This window comes from Ranitomeya variabilis, chromosome 4 (genome assembly GCF_051348905.1).
Source record: "Ranitomeya variabilis isolate aRanVar5 chromosome 4, aRanVar5.hap1, whole genome shotgun sequence".
In the NCBI taxonomy this organism is placed as follows: domain Eukaryota; kingdom Metazoa; phylum Chordata; class Amphibia; order Anura; family Dendrobatidae; genus Ranitomeya; species Ranitomeya variabilis.
Window position 1 is genome coordinate 523,541,084 of NC_135235.1, and position 17,767 is coordinate 523,558,850.

Here is a 17,767-nt window from a genome sequence, read left to right on the forward strand (position 1 = left end):
AGAGGCGTTACCTCATGATATTCACTAGAGCGCGCTCTCTATGTTTTCTCACTGATTCCATGGAGAGGGCCGAGCCGCCATGTTATCGGAGACTGAGCCTAGCATGGACTCTAGGAGTTTGGATTCGCAAGATCTACACTGTAAGGGATATTTAGGGCCATCTCACTGCTGGAGACATTCTACCTCCATATAAGAAGACGCTCCACTATATAAGCCCTGAACACCGGCTGTCAGAGGCTGTGACCTCCATTACCATACCTCCCAACTTTTGAAGATGGGAAAGAGGGAGAAAGTTTGCGGCGCGGCAAATTTTAGGCCACGCCTCTGACCACACCCATTCATAATTAGTCACACCCATATCCACGTCCCAAGCACACCCATTTAGCACTGCTGATCACACTGTTTCATATACAATAGTTATAAACAAAAAAATATGGCCACACAGTGCTCCATACTGTATAATGACCACACATGATGCCCCATACTGTATAATGGCCACACATGACGCTCCATACTGTATAATGAACACACATGACGCTCCATACTGTATAATGACCGCATGCATACTGTATAATGGCCGCACATGATGCTCCATACTGTATAATGACCGCACATGATGCTCCATACTGTATAATGACCGCACATGATGCTCCATACTGTATAATGGCCGCACATGACGCTCCATACTGTATAATGGCCGCACATGATGCTCCATACTGTATAATGACCGCACATGACGCTCCATACTGTATACTGGCTGCACATGATGCTCCATACTGTATAATGGCCGCACATGATGCTCCATACTGTATAATGGCCGCACATGATGCTCCATACTGTATAATGACCGCACATGACGCTCAATACTGTATAATGGCCGCACATGATGCTCCATACTGTATAATGACCGCACATGATGCTCCATACTGTATAATGGCCACACATGATGCTCCATACTGTATAATGGCCGCACATGATGCTCCATACTGTATAATGGCCGCACATGACGCTCAATACTGTATAATGGCCGCACATGATGCTCCATACTGTATAATGACCGCACATGATGCTCCATACTGTATAATGACCGCACATGATGCTCCATACTGTATAATGACCGCATGCATACTGTATAATGGCCGCACATGATGCTCCATACTGTATAATGAACACACATGATGCTCCATATTGTATAATGACCGCACATGATGCTCCATACTGTATACTGGCTGCACATGATGCTCCATACTGTATAATGACTGCACATGATGCTCCATATTGTATAATGACCGCACATGATGCTCCATACTGTATACTGGCTGCACATGATGCTCCATACTGTATAATGAACACACATGATGCTCCATACTGTATAATGGCCACACATGATGCTCCATATTGTATAATGACCGCACATGATGCTCCATACTGTATAATGACCGCACATGATGCTCCATACTGTATACTGGCCGCACATGATGCTCTATACTGTATAATGACCGCACATGATGCTCCATACTGTATAATGACTGCACATGATGCTCCATACTGTATAATGGCCGCACATGATGCTCCATACTGTATAATGACCGCACATGATGCTCCATACTGTATAATGACCGCACATGATGCTCCATATTGTATAATGACCGCACATGATGCTCCATACTGTATACTGGCTGCACATGATGCTCCATACTGTATAATGACTGCACATGATGCTCCATATTGTATAATGACCACACATGATGCTCCATACTGTATACTGGCTGCACATGATGCTCCATATTGTATAATGACCGCACATGATGCTCCATACTGTATAATGACTGCACATGATGCTTCATACTGTATAATGACCCCACATGATGCTCCATACTGTATTATGGCCACAGTTCTCCATACTGTATAATGACATACAGGCACGCAGCTCACACACATGCAGCATCACACACACAGTATCACACATACACACGCAGCATCACAAACGCAGCTCACAAACACATGCAGCTTTGACACAAATGCATCACACATGCAGCCATCACACACACACACAGCCATCACACACACACGCAGTCATCACACACACACACACAGCCATCACACACACACGCAGTCATCACACACACACGCAGTCATCACACACACGCAGTCATCACACACACACGCAGCCATCACACACACACACGCAGCCATCAGACACACACATGCAGCCATCACACACACATGCAGCCATCACACACACACACGCAGCCATCACACACACACACGCAGCCATCACACACACACACACGCAGCCATCACACACATGCAGCCATCACACACACACACGCAGCGGGATCGGTCGGGAGGAGACCCAGCATGTATAAGAAAAAAAAAACAGCCACAAACCTAAGCTACTCAGGTGCCGCCCCCTGCATTGTCCCTGCCCTAGGCACGGGACATTAGTGTCCCGCCCGGGATCCCGGGGCTGGCTGTCAAAATCAGGACAGTCCCGCGGGATCCGGGACGGTTGGGAGGTATGTGGACATTACTCTAGATGTAGTTGTTGTCACCCAGCTCCCAGGATCCTGAATGGCAGACCTGCCTAGTTGTGGATTAATACTGGAGCAGGGATATTCCCATGAATAATGTGCACTACACGGCTGACCCTTAGGAGGAAGCTTTGTGGGTCTGGTAGCTGCCCTGTCGTGTAGCCCCATTCGGCCATGTCCCCCCACTCACCCCAAGTTCTAGGTGCCTATGTTGTAGGGCCATGATTGGCACAGGATGGCGGTTCTTGTGCTGGCAGGTGACCAGACATTGGGCTGTAGACTTAATATCATTGGCAAAGCCAGCCCCCTCCTCTAGCGTGTAGACAGTAGGAATACTATCCTGTGTCTGGCACAGGAACAAGAGCGGGGCGGCATGGACATAGGATGGGGCATCTAGCGGAGGAATGGGGCAGATTTTGTTACCGAAAGTTATGCAGCTGGCCTAGTCAGACGAATGGAAAAAAATGTCAGCAGCAAAATCTGCAGGGTGTGAATTCACTGCTATTTCTACATGCAAAATGAGTAGGTGGGAAGGGGCACTGCTCAGCCACGCCCAGGGGGCACAGAGCGCATCATTAGCATATTTGAATGAAGGACCTTTTCTGGAAAAACTGAGCAACAGATCAGGACCCTGGTATGTGTGCATGTTGCGTGAACTTTCAGCATCTCTTGGCAGGAAAAACGCATGTTTTTGGTGCGTTTTTGACTGATTTCAGTGAAGTCAATGGTGAAAAAAAGCAGGTTAGGAACGCACAAAGAAGTGACATGCTGCAGATTATTTTCTGCACCAAATCTGTAAGTCGCAAATACTCAATGTGTGCATGACATGTCAGGTTTCTCACTCACTTTACTGGCATCAGGATTGCTTCAGGTTTATCTAGAAAATCTGCAAGGAAAGAAACACCCCAGATCTGCAACTTGTGCACACAGCCTTAGGCCGGCGTCACACTCAGCGTAAGACAATACGGTCCGTTTTTTACGGCCGGAATACGCAGAAATGTTCCCAAAATAGTGATCCGCATGTCATCCGTAGGCAGGGTGTGTCAGCGTATTTTGCGCATGGCATCCTCCGTATGTAATCCGTATGGCATCCGTACTGCAATATTTTCTCGCAGGCTTGCAAAACCGACATCTAATGGATTTATGTGCTCAAATGTTCGTTAAAACATATATACAGTATATATATACATATATGTCATTGAGACACATATATATATATTCTGTATTTATATTTAATTCAGCGCTAGATATCCTAAAAGCCGGTAATTCAATTGCCGGCTTTTAATTTCTCCTTCCCAAACCCGACAGGATATGAGACATGGTTTACATACAGTAAACCATCTCATATCCCCTTTTTTTTTTTGCATATTCCACACTACTAATGTTAGTAGTGTGTATGTGCAAAATTTGGGCGCTGTAGCTGCTAAAATAAAGGGTTAATTTGCGGAAAAAATTGGCGTGGGCTCCCGCGCAATTTTCTCCGCCAGAGTGGTAAAGCCAGTGACTGAGGGAAGATATTAATAGCCTAGAGAGGGTCCATGGTTATTGGCCCCCCCTGGCTACAAACATCTGCCCCCAGCCACCCCAGAAAAGGCACATCTGGAAGATGCGCCTATTCTGGCACTTGGCCTCTCTCTTCCCACTCCCGTGTAGCGGTGGGATATGGGGTAATGAAGGGTTAATGTCACCTTGCTATTGTAAGGTGACATTAAGCCAGATTAATAATGGAGAGGCGTCAATTATGACACCTATCCATTATTAATCCAATAGTATGAAATGGTTAATAAAACACACACATTATTTAAAAACACACACATTATTTAAAAGTATTTTAATGAAATAAAGACACAGGGTGTTTTAATATTTTATTATACTGGTAATCCACCTGAAGACCCTTGTCACCTGAAATAAAGTAAAAAAAAACAAACAACAATATTCCATACCTTCCGTCAGTCCCACGATGTAAATCCATCTGAAGGGGTTAAATCATTTTACAGCCATGAGCTGTGCTAATGCACCCGCTCCTGTCTGTAAAATGTTGTGAACGAATGGAGTGCAGGGGAATGTCCTGTAGTTACTTTGATTCGCGGTGAGGCGCCCTCTGCTGGATGTCCTTATATGAACTCGAGCGTGGGAACTTTTCAGGCTCGAGTTCATATGAGGACATCCAGCAGAGGGCGCATCACCGCGAATCAAGGTAACTACAGGCCATTCCCCTGCACTCCATTCATTCACAACATTTTACAGACAGAGGAGCGGGTGCATTAGCACAGCTCCTGGCTGTAAAATGATTTAACCCCTTCAGATGGATTTACATCGTGGGACTGACGGAACGACGGAAGGTGTGGAATATTGTTTGATTGTTTTTTTACTTTATTTCAGGTGACAAGGGTCTTCAGGTGCATTACCAGTATAATAAAATATTAAAACACCGTGTCTTTATTTAATTAAAATACTTTTAAATAATGTGTGTGTGTTTTATTAAAGGGAACCTGTCACCACGTTTTTGGAAGATGGGATAAAAATAGCGTTAAATAGGGGCAGAGGTGGGCGTTACATTAGTGTGTGTGTTATGCGTTTATTACCCACCTAAGTTGCCGAAATAACTTTGCAAAGTCTCCGTTTTCGCCTGTCAATCAGGCTGGTCAGGTCACATGGGCGTGGTGTCTTCACCCAGATTTGGCGTAGTTTTCCGTTGGTGGCGTAGTGGTGTGCGCATGCCCAAAGTCCGGAATCCTCTTCCAGGGGATTTAAAATAGCGCGGTGTTCGTTATTGCATTGGTGATCGGTGGGCGCGGCCATCTTCCTTTGGCCGCGCGTGCGCAGAAGCGGCGCTCTGCTGGCCGCGGCTTCAGGAAAATGGCCGCGGGATGCCGCGCGTGCGCAGATGGATATCGCGGCGGCCATTTTCCTGAAGCCGCGGCCAGCAGAGCGCCGCTTCTGCGCACGCGCGGCCAAAGGAAGATGGCCGCGCCCACCGATCACCAATGCAATAACGAACACCGCGCTATTTTAAATCCCCTGGAAGAGGATTCCGGACTTTGGGCATGCGCACACCACTACGCCACCAACGGAAAACTACGCCAAATCTGGGGGAAGACAACGCCCATGCGACCTGACCAGCCTGATTGACAGGCGAAAACGGAGACTTTGCAAAGTTATTTCGGCAACTTAGGTGGGTAATAAACGCATAACACACACACTAATGTAACGCCCACCTCTGCCACTATTTAACGCTATTTTTATCCCATCTTCCAAAAACGTGGTGACAGGTTCCCTTTAACCATTTCGTACTATTGGATTAATAATGGATAGGTGTCATAATTGACGCCTCTCCATTATTAATCTGGCTTAATGTCACCTTACAATAGCAAGGTGACGTTAACCCTTCATTACCCCATATCCCACCGCTACACGGGAATGGGAAGAGAGAGGCCAAGTGCCAGAATAGGTGCATCTTCCAGATGTGCCTTTTCTGGGGTGGCTGGGGCAGATGTTTTAAGCCAGGGGGGCCAATAACCATGGACCCTCTCTAGGCTATTAATATCTGCCCTCAGTCACTGGCGGGAGCCCACGCCAATTTTTTCCGCGATTTAACCCAGTATTTTACAAGCTACAGCGCCCAAATTTTGCACATACACACTACTAACATTAGTAGTGTGGAATATGCAAAAAAAAAAGGGATATGAGATGGTTTACTGTATGTAAACCATGTCTCATATCCTGTTGGGTTTGTGAAGGAGAAATGAAAAGCCGGCAATTGAATTACTGGCTTTTCTATAGAACACTGCTGCGCATTTCTCGCAAGTCACACTGCTGGTCCGTGTGTAATCCGTATTTTTCTCGCCCCCATAGACTTTCATTTGCGTATTTTTTGCGCAATACGCTGACAAACGCAGCATGCTGCGATTTTCTACGGCCGTAAAATACCGTATATATTAGGGATGCGTAATATACGGCTGATAGGAGCAGCCCCATAGAGATTCATTGGGCCGTGTGTAATGCGTATTTTACGGACGTATTTTCTGCGCTCATACGTCCGTAAAACTCGCTAGTGTGATGCCGGCCTTAAAGGGGGCCTGTCAGCAGGATTGTTTACAGTAACACAGTGTCAGATCGGCGCTGTTATGCTGATTAACCCCTTAACGACTGCCGATATGCCTTTTAACGGTGACAATTAAGGATATGTATTCCTCAGCACCGCTTTATAGCGAGACCCCAAAGAACACGATTCGTGTCGGTTTTTACCAGCCCCAGTGCAGGTAAAGGCAGATTTCCGATTTAATTTCTCATCTGATGTGAACACGCATCAGAGGAGATAGAAATTGGGTCCCCTAATCCTCCCCCAGCACCTCCGGTGTCTCTGCATCCCCCCGTGAAGTCCCCATGCCGGCGGCATCTTCTTCCAGGAAGAAAATGGTGGGCGCATGCGCAGTGCACCCACCGAGATCTGTGGGCCAACAACAATAGGACATTTTTCCTATTGGTTCATTTTGATAACTGTGGTAGACCCTATCACAGTGCTCAAAATAAAAAAAAAATAGTAAATCAAACCCCCCTTTATCACCCCCTTAGGTAAAAATAATAAAAATTAAAAAATGTATTTCCATTTTTCCATTAGGGTTAGAGTTGGGCTAAAGTTAGTGTTATGGTTGGGATTAGGGTTAGGGGTGTGTTGGAGTTACAATTGGGGGTGCCACTGTTTAGGTACATCAGGGGGTCTCCAAACACGACATGACGCCACCTTTGATTCCAGCCAATTTCGCGTTCAAAAAGTCAAACGGTGCTCCCTCCCTTCTGAGCTCTGCCATGCGCCCAAATAGTAGCTTTCCCCCACATACAGGGTATCGACATACTCAGGAGAAATTGCACAACAAATCTTGTGGTCCATTTTCTCCTGATACCCTTGTGAAAATAAAAAAAAATGGTTACAAAGTACATTTTTTGTGAAAAAAGTAAAATGTTCATTTTTTTCCTTCCATATTGCTTTAGTTCTCGTGAAGCACCTGAAGGGTTAATAAACTTTTTGAATGGCGTTTTGAGCACCTTGAGAGGTGCAGTTTTTAGAATGGTGTAACGTTTGGGTATTTTCTGTTATATAGACACCCCCAAAGTCACTTCAAATGTGAGGTGGTCCCTAAAAAAAAAATTGTTTTGTAAATTTTGTTGGAAAAATGAGAAATCGCTGGTCAACTTTTAACCCTTATAACGTCCTAACAAAAAAAAATTATGTTTCCAAAATTGTGCTGATATAAAGTAGACATGTGGGAAATGTTGTTTATTAAGTATTTTGTGCAATATGACTCACTGATTTAATGGCGTAAAAATAAAAAATTTGAAAATTGCAAAATTTTCAAAAATTTTACCAAATTTCTTTTTTTTCATAAACAAACGCAAGTCATAACGAATACATTTTACCACTAACATGAAGTACAACATGTCACGAAAGAACAATGTCAGATGTCAGAATCAGCGGGATCCGTTGAAGCGTTCTAGAGCTATAACCTCATAAAGTGACAGTGGTCAGAATTGTAAAAATTGGCCTGGTCATTAAGTACAAAATTGGCTCTGTCACTAAGGCTGGGGTCACATTGCGTTAGCTGCAGCCCATTCAGCACATACGCTAATGGGCTGCTGTTAACGCATGTGCCGACGTTTACATGCGCTAGCAGTGACGGACCCGGAAACGCCGCAGCCCGCGCCTCAGGGTCCGTCACTCAATGACGGCACATCCCTAGCGCACGCCCACTGTGGGCGTGCGCTAGCGATGTGTCCAACATTGCAGTCAATGGCGGCCGTAACGGACTACGTTACACCGCGTTTATGCCGCAGTGTAACGTAGTCCATTAGACGGACGACCATAACGCAATGTGACCCCAGCCTAAGGGGTTAAAATTATACCTTGGTTGATGAAATCCATATTGTGGTTATTTTTTAATCTTTATTTTCACTTTTTAGTTAATGAGATTCTCGTGCCCTAAGGCGGGGCTGGGGTATGTGGCGCTCTGATTATATATTCATAATGCAGACTGCTGACAGGTCACTGATCCGCCCCTTAGTTTGCATAATGAATATACTAATGTGCGTATTTGAAAAAAACAAGTCACCTCATCAACATGGCACCTGCGCACTATCACTTGTCAGTTAGTGCCTATTATATTGCTGTGTTGAAAAGAAAAAAGAATCACCATTAGAATGGTGCCATCGGCTGTGCCTGCGCATTAGCAGCTGATGTGTACCGATAGATGCTACTGCGCAGGCTCCTTGTTACTGCAGCCAAAAAAAATTTACACAACAAAATGGCACCGGAGGTGGTGCATGCGCAGTAGCATCTATCGGAATGAGATAGATGCTAATGCGCAGGCGCAGCAGACGGCACCATTTTGATGGTGATTTTTTTTTTCTTTTCAACACAGCAATATAATAGGCACTAACCGACAAGTGATAGTGCGCAGGCGCCGCCATTTTGATGAGGTGACATTTTTTTCAAATACACACATTAGTATATATTTATTATGCAAACTAGGGGGCAGGTCAGTGAGGGATCAGTGACCTGTTAGCAGTCTGCATTATGAATATCTGATCAGAGCCCCACATGAAGACCCCCCACAGGCCGCCCTGGGGCACAAGCATATCATTAACTCAAAACTGAAAATAAGGATTAAAGTGGACCTGTCAGCAGTTTGACTGATGAGAGATACGGCCATCACCTTTCACGCCTGCCCAGTAGCACAAAACGGATTTCATCAACCAAGCTATCATTATAATCAGTATAACGGCGCCGACCTGACACTGTCTGTAGGTTACTGTGCACAATCCTGCTGACAGGTTCCCTTGAGGGTGCAATTTTTCTGAGGGCAAACTCAACTCCTGAGCCACTCCATATTGTGATGGCGCACAGCCACCATACATATAGAGCAACTGTCACAGAGGAGTTAAACATTTAATCTAACATTTCCTTACTTTTTTGTCCCACAAGGTATAAGACTGCACAATATTTCTCTATTGCAGGTAATTATACCTGTCCCGATACTGGTAACCAGCATCCTGTTAGCCCCTGCCTAATAGGTGTATTAACATGGCTGCCACTGTTCGGTCCCTGACTGCCATAGCAATTCATTGGTTGACCAGTGGGGTTACAGAGAGAGCCCTCTCGTTTCCTCAAACCACTTAGATGCCCATTTTCCAGCTGCATCTAAGGTATAAAATGGCTGGGACTAGAGTCATAGTAAGGCCTCTTTCACACGTCAGTGTCTCCGGTACGTGTAGTGACAGTTTTCTCACGTACCGGAGACACTGACACACGTAGACCCATTTAAATCAATGGGTCTATGCACATGTGCGTGTTTTCACACGGACCGTATGTCCGTGCTGAAAACACGTCGACATGTCCGTTTTTGACCGGCAGCACGGACCACAATACGGACAGCACACGTGCACACGGAGAACAGTGTGCACTCTCCTCCGTGTGCACGTACCGCCCGCAGGAGAGACAGCGCTACACTAAGCGCTGTCCCCCCCGCTGTGGTGCTGAAGGCGGAATTCATCTCTTCTCCCCCGCCGGAGAGAAGAGATGAAAGATCAAGTTTTTTGTTTTTTTTTGTGAAAAATAAATTTTGCATGTGCCCCCCGCCTCCCCCCTCAGTGCGCCGCCTGGTCCCTTGCCGCAGAAATACTCACCTACTGTAGCTCCCGCGATGTCTCCTCTGTCCTCTCCGCGCTGGCAGCTTCTCCTGTGTGAGCGGTCACGTGGGACCGCTCATTACAGTCAGGGAATATTCACTGACTGTAATGAGAGGCACCACGTGACCGCTCACACAGGAGAAGCTGCCAGCGCGGAGAGGACAGAGGAGACATCGCGGGAGCTACAGTAGGTGAGTATTTCTGCGGCAAGGGACCAGGCGGCGCACTGAGGGGGGAGGCGGGGGGCACATGCAAAATTTATTTTTCACAAAAAAAACAAAACTTGATCTTTCATCTCTTCTCTCCAACGAACGCTGGGGGAGAAGAGATGAATTCTGCCTTCAGCAGCACATGCTGGGGGGACAGCGCTTAGTGTAGCGCTGTCTCTCCTGCACGGTCCGTGTGGTCCTCAGGCGGCACACGGATGCCGCACGTGTGCCACACTGATGTGCCACTTGAGCACACGGACATACGGACACGGATATCTCCGGTACCGGTTTTTCCGGTACCGGAAATATCAGGACGTGTGAAAGAGGCCTAACACAGACAACGGCCATGCAATCACCTGATATTGCCAGGGTTGCCCCACCATACATGTAGTGTTACATGCTGGCCATTCAAATAAATGACTGATCTACTACATTCAAGGGGCTGGATCTACCAGAACCAGAGCAGTTATATCCCCTCCATGAATCCATATATGTTAATGAGACAACCTCTTGAAGTGTAGGATCCGGCCAGCCTCGTTCCTCATGCTCTTCTCCAGTACTGCTAGCAGAGGCTATGCTGTTGACCCAAACTGTCAATCTTTAGGAGCCCAAAGGTCCCCAGGAAGCTGGGAGGCAGAGGAGCGGTGTGCTTCTGAAGAACATGAGACAACGACAACTTCTTTAAAGGGGTTGTCCACTGATTGGGTGGAAGGTTCAGTAACATACCGGAGCCAGGCATGAGAAATGAGAAGGGGATGTCCTAGCAGTAGAGAACCCCTTCAACCCCGTCTCAACATGGCAACTTTCCATTTTTCTTCCAAGAGCTATAACTTTTTTATTTTTCTATCGGTATAGCCATATGAGGGTTTGTTTTTTTGCGGGACGAGTTGTACTTTTGAATGACAGGATTCATTTTAACATGTGATTCACAGCAAAAGCGTTAAAATTATTCCAAGTGCGGCAAAAATGCAAAAAAAAAATTACAACTCCATAATTGTTTTTTTTTTTTTAATTTACCATGTTTATTATATGATAAAACTGACCTGACAATATGATTCTCCAGATGAGTACAATTACGGAGATCCCAAACGTATCTTTTTTTTTTATTATATGTGGTGGAATTTTAAAAAAAATTTGTAAGAAAAAAACCCCAAACAGTTTGCTATGTCGACATTTTCCGAGACCTGTAACGTTTCCAGTTTTTAGTTGATGGGTGAGGGCTTGGTTTTCGCGCCCTGAGCAGATGTTTTTATTGATAACATGTTCATGTACATATGATGTTTTAGTTGCCTCTTACTGCTTTTTTTGCAATGTTGGGGCGGATGAAAAAATGTAATTCTGGCATTTAGGTTATTTCTCATGATGCCGTTTTTCTATCCAGTTAATTAATTTTATATTTTAATAGATTGGAATATAGACATAAGACTTTTTAATATCATTTTTTCTTGTATGAGAAAAGAAGGGTGATTTGAACTTTTATACATTTTTTGCGTTCTGCTAATCAATGAGGGTCACAGCTGTCGGATCCCGTCATAGATAATGACGTGTTTTTAATGGACATACGGCCAAAAATGATGTCCGACAGAGCACATCGCGTCTCCCTCTGTATCATTATAGTCAGTTTCTCATCGGCGCATACGGCAGAATCCTATTTTGCTGGTCTTCAAAGGTAAGCCCCGATGGAGCCACTGAACGTATGCTAAAATACATTGTGAACATAGGCTTAGGCTGATTGGCTGATCACAGTTTACCTTGGTGGTAAAATGTAGAAAATTACCAGAATATCGCTCATGTGTTCCTAAAACTATACTATATAGAGCATGTGGGGTTTGTTTTTTGGAGTTTACTTTCATTTGCATCTGGATTACCTGACACTATAAAATATCCACTAGGAGGCGCAGACACCTCATGAAACGCTGCAGTCTTGGTCGAATTAATTTTTTACACATGGAAATGACTTTACTAAGGCACTGTACAGCACTGCAATTTACAGAGAAGTGCAATTGTACCCATAGATGTCTACCAGACCCCTTTGTTTCTTTATACGATTGTTTTAATGTTTTAAAAAATCATGCTATTTACCATTGGATGCCACAATATGGAGGTATCCCTAAAGGGAGTTTCCCATGAATAAATTACATAGATCTTGGACTAAAAATAATTTCCACAATTGGTTGTGTTCAACAAAAATGCCCCTGTGCTGAGATAATCTTATAAATGTGCCCCTGCTACAGATTGCCGGGACTTCTCCCATCTATTATCGACCTTGATCAGGTGGGCTTTGTCAAGGGCCGGGAGGCGCGGGACAGCATTATCAGGTCTCTTCTCCTTATTGAGAGGACCAAGATGCAAAAGTCCCCTCTTTGTCTTCTGTCGATTGACGCGGAAAAGGCCTTTGATAGAGTCCATTGGGACTTTCTACGGGAGACCCTGACCCATATTGGCTTACAATCCAATTTCCTGGGGAAAATTATGTCATTATATTCAAAACCCTCAGCTCGTGTTAGAGTCAATGGATCTTTGTCCGATCGTTTTTATATTCAGAACGGTACTAGACAAGGCTGCCCGTTGTCACCCCTATTATATGTTTTAGTTATTGAGCATTTGGCTAAGGCTATCCGAGTTAATGACAGTATCTCAGGGATTCAGGTTGGAAACTCTAACCATAAAACGGCCCTATTTGCCGACGACATCCTCCTCTTCGTCTCTAACCCAGTCGTTTCTTTTCCAGTGCTTATGAAGGAGTTTGAATCCTTCGGGGATTTAAGTAACTTCAAGATTAATTACTCCAAAACTGAGGTCCTAAACATTTCTCTATCTTCTTACGTGGTAGCTTCTTTGAAGCGGGCCTTCCCCTTTAGATGGCAACAGGATCAGATTTCATATCTCGGGGTGAACCTCACCTCGGATCCTCTTCAATTATTTTCTTTGAACCATCAGGTCATTTTGAACAGGGTGGGATCCCTTCTGGAGTCTTACAGCCCATTGAGGCTGTCGTGGCTCGGTAGGATTCAGGTGGTTAAGATGGATATCCTGCCGAGATTTCTTTATATCTTTCAGGCGATTCCCATTTGGCCACATAAATCGTTTTTTATTAAAATACAGTCCTTGATTTCCCGTTTTATCTGGAAGGGGAAAACACAGAGGGTGAGTTACAAGGTTTTATCTAGGCCACGCCAGTTTGGTGGGGTGGGTCTACCCAACCTCCGAAACTATTGCAGGGCGGCCATATTAGTTCGCCTCTTGGACTGGAAATATAAAATTAAATTTAAAAAATGGGTAGAGTTGGAACAAGAATGGTCCGATTTGCCTCTTCATTATCTTCAGTGGATCCCAAAGCAATATGCTCTTCAACGGGGGAGATTTTCCTTCCTAACCTCAGAGGCTATGAGGGCATGGCACTGCAGTGGTGTGAAGGGGTCCGCTCCTCTTGGGGCCAGCCTTCTTACACCTATTTTTTGCAACCCGGCATTTCCTCCGGGCATTCACAGGAAAGCCTTCATGGGATGGAAATACGAGGATGACATACGGGTTGGTGATATTTTACAGCGTGGCGAGATTCCCACCCTCTGTTCCCTCCAAACCCAATCTCCCTCCACTAAACTTCTTTGGTGGGAGTACTTGCAGGTCCGGTCCTTCCTGGCCTCTTTGAATTTGCCAAGGGGTTCGAACTGTAGACTCTCTCCCTTGGAACTGTTGTTTGCCGGTGGAGACGCCCCGAGCAGGGGAATCTCTTCCCTCTACTCAATTTTTTCAACACCTGACTCTGACGCAAGGCTCTATTTCCAGTCTGCTTGGGAGAAGGATTTAGGGCGGACTTTGTCGGATGAGGAATGGGAGCGTTGCTTCCTGATGAACCATAAACTCCCGAGTTCCAGTGAGGCCTCGGAGAAGGGGTATAAACTGCAATATAGGTGGTACCTCACACCTGACAGGTTACACAAATGTTCTCCCTCAATTTCAAACTGCTGCTGGAGGTGTGGAAATGGCATTGGCTCCCTTTTGCATATCTGGTGGGGCTGCCCCTTGATTAGAACATTCTGGGACTAAGTGTTCCGAAATTATGGTTTGATCACAGGCAAGCACATCACCGGTACTCCGGAGATGGCATTGCTCTCCATGATTCCCGGTTCAGTGGGATCCCAAAAAAAGGACATCCTTAAATTTTGCCTAGCGGCTGCTAGGACGGTGATCCCCCGCCGATGGCGAGACCCGTTTCCCCCCGATGTTGTGGAGTGGTTTTCAGAATTTGAAACCATCTTTAGGATGGAGGAAATTGATGCAGACCTTTCACAGACAAGGGTCTCCTTTTTAGGTATCTGGACTGAATGGATTCTATTTAAAGATTCTGCTCGTTTCCCTGACCTGTTTACCTGAATACACCTGTCTATTCTACAGTCGATTACTAAGCTACTCTTCTTTTCTTTTCGTGTTCTCATTTTATATTTCTTTTCTTGAGCCGCACTTACATGGGCTCCCCCCTCTATTTCCTCCTCTTTCTATCTCCCCCCTGGGTGAGCTGTTCACCTTCCACCAGCTCGGTGTGATAGGTCTGTACCATGATTTACCAGTTACTTTTATAATGTTACTATTTGCGTGCATGTCTCGCTCTAGGTGACATGGGCGAACTGATTTTAGGTATGCTTTCTTTTATTCACGGTAATGAAAGTCCTCGCCTGTTGCGGGGGCAAGGAGTTATTGCTTATATGTTAAAGTTACCGTTTTTTTTTCTTTCTTTTATGTAAGATTTATGCAAGGTTTGTGAACGAGTGTTTTTTGTGTTACTCTTCTCGAATTGTATATTATAAGGAAAAGTACTTTGATCATTGTCGTAGTTTTCTACTACTGTTTTTCTTGTAAAATTCTCTTCTCTTTAATAAAAATATATTTACCCATAAATGTGCCCCTGCTGTGTACTATGTAATGGCTGTGTCTGACTGTGCAGGAACATGGTCTGATCATACCACAGCTCCTGGGCAACGGAGGACACAAAGGAGAATATACAGACACTAGATGGTGGCCCGATTCTAACGCATCGGGTATTCTAGAATATGCATGTCCACGTAGTATATTGCCCAGCCCACGTAGTATATTGCCCAGCCACGTAGTATATTGGCCAGACACGTAGTATATTGCCCAGCGACGTAGTATATTGCCCAGGAACGTAGTATATTGGCCAGACACGTAGTATATTGCCCAGCGACGTAGTATATTGCCCAGCGACGTAGTATATTGCCCAGCCACGTAGTATATAGCCCAGCCACGTAGTATATTGCCCAGTGACGTAGTATATTGGCCAGTGATGTAGTATATTGCCCAGTGACGTAGTATATTGCCCAGTGACGTAGTATACAGCACAGAGCCACGTAGTATATTGCACAGCGACGTAGTATACAGCACAGAGCCACGTAGTATATTGCCCAGCCATGTAGTATATTGCCCAGCTATGTAGTATATTGCCCGGCCACGTAGTATATTGCCCAGTGACGTAGTATATTGCCCAGTGACGTAGTATACAGCACAGAGCCACGTAGTATATTGCCCAGCCACGTAGTATATTGCCCAGCCACGTAGTATATTGCCCAGTCACGTAGTATATTGCCCAGTGACATAGTATACAGCACAGAGCCACGTAGTATATTGCACAGCGATGTAGTGTATTGCCCAGTGACGTAGTATACAGCACAGAGCCACGTAGTATATTGCCCAGCCACGTAGTATATTGCCCAGTAACATAGTATATTGCACAGCAACATAGTATACAGCACAGAGCCACGTAGTATATTGCCCAGCTACGTAGTATATTGCCCAGCCAAGTATGTCACAGGTTAAAAAATAAAAAATAAACATACTCACCTTCCGATCCGAGGGCCCCTTGTAGTTCTAACATACTCACCATACTTGTAGTTCTGTCGCCTGTGCGCGGTACAGGCGACAGCGTCCGGTCCCAGGGTGTGATGACGTTGCGGTCACATGACCGTGATGTCATGGCAGGTCCTTCTCCCATACGATCCTTGCTACCGGAACCTGCCGCTTGCACGGAGCGGTTACCGGAGGGTCGCGAGGAGCGGCAAAGGCGGCGGAAGGTGAGTATATAATGATTTTTTTTTATTATTATTATTATTTTTAACATTAGATCCTTTTACTATTGACGCTGCATAGGCAGCGTCAATAGTAAAAACTTGGTCACACAGGGTTAATAGCGGCGGTAACGGAGTGAGTTACCCGCGGCATAACGTGGTCCGTTACCGCTGGCATTAACCCTGTGTGAGAGGTGACTGCGGGGAGTATGGAGCGGGCACTGACTGCAGGGGAGTACGGAGGGACTAATCGGACTGTGGCCGTCGCTGATTGGTCGCGGCAGCCATGACAGGCAGCTGGCAAGACCAATCAGCAAATGAATATCCGTGACAGACAGAAGGACAGACAGAAGGACAGACAGAAAGACGGAAGTGACCCTTAGACAATTATATAGTAGATTACAGCCGGGGAGCACAGCTGATTCTTTTTGTGAGGTAAAACATTTTGCTTCCTGTTTTAAAGCAATGTTTTACTGCAGAGAAAGAATCGACTGTGATCCCATGCTGTAATATATGTATACCATTTTGCTTTTCCCCCTGCCCAGGAGCTGTGGTATGATCAGACCATGTCCCTGTACGGTCAGACACGGCCATTACACAGTACACAGCAGGGGCACATTTATAAGATTATCTCAGCACAGGAACATTTTTTTATTGAACACATCCAATTGTTGAACTTATTATTCCAAGATCTATTGATTAAAATGTTGATTAACCCCCTCATGAACTTGCAGTTTTCCGCTTTTGCGCTTTAGTTTTTTCCTCCCCTTCTTCCAAGTGCTATAGCTTTTTTATTTTATGATCAGTATATCTGTATGACAGCTTTTTTATGGGACAAGTTGTACTTTTGAAATACACCATTTATTTTACTATATAGTGTAATGGAAAGCAAGAAAAAAATTCCAAGTGCTGTAAAAGTGCAAGAAGAGTGCAATTCCACAATAGTTTTTTGTTTTATTTACCATGTTTACTATATTGTAAAACTGATCTGGAAATATGATTTTCCAGGTCAGTATGAGTACGTAGATACCAAACATTTCTATTTTTTTTTTAAGTGGTGAAAAAAAATTCCGAAATATGTAAAAAAAAATAAAAATTTGCTTGTATCGCAATTTTCAGAGACCTGTAGCGTTTTCATTTTTCAGGTGCTGGGGGAGGGCTGGCATTTTTATTGATAGTATTTTGTGGTATATACATTGCCTCTTATTGCAATGTTGCAGCAGCCAAAAATACGTAATTCCGGAGTTTTGATTTTTTTTCT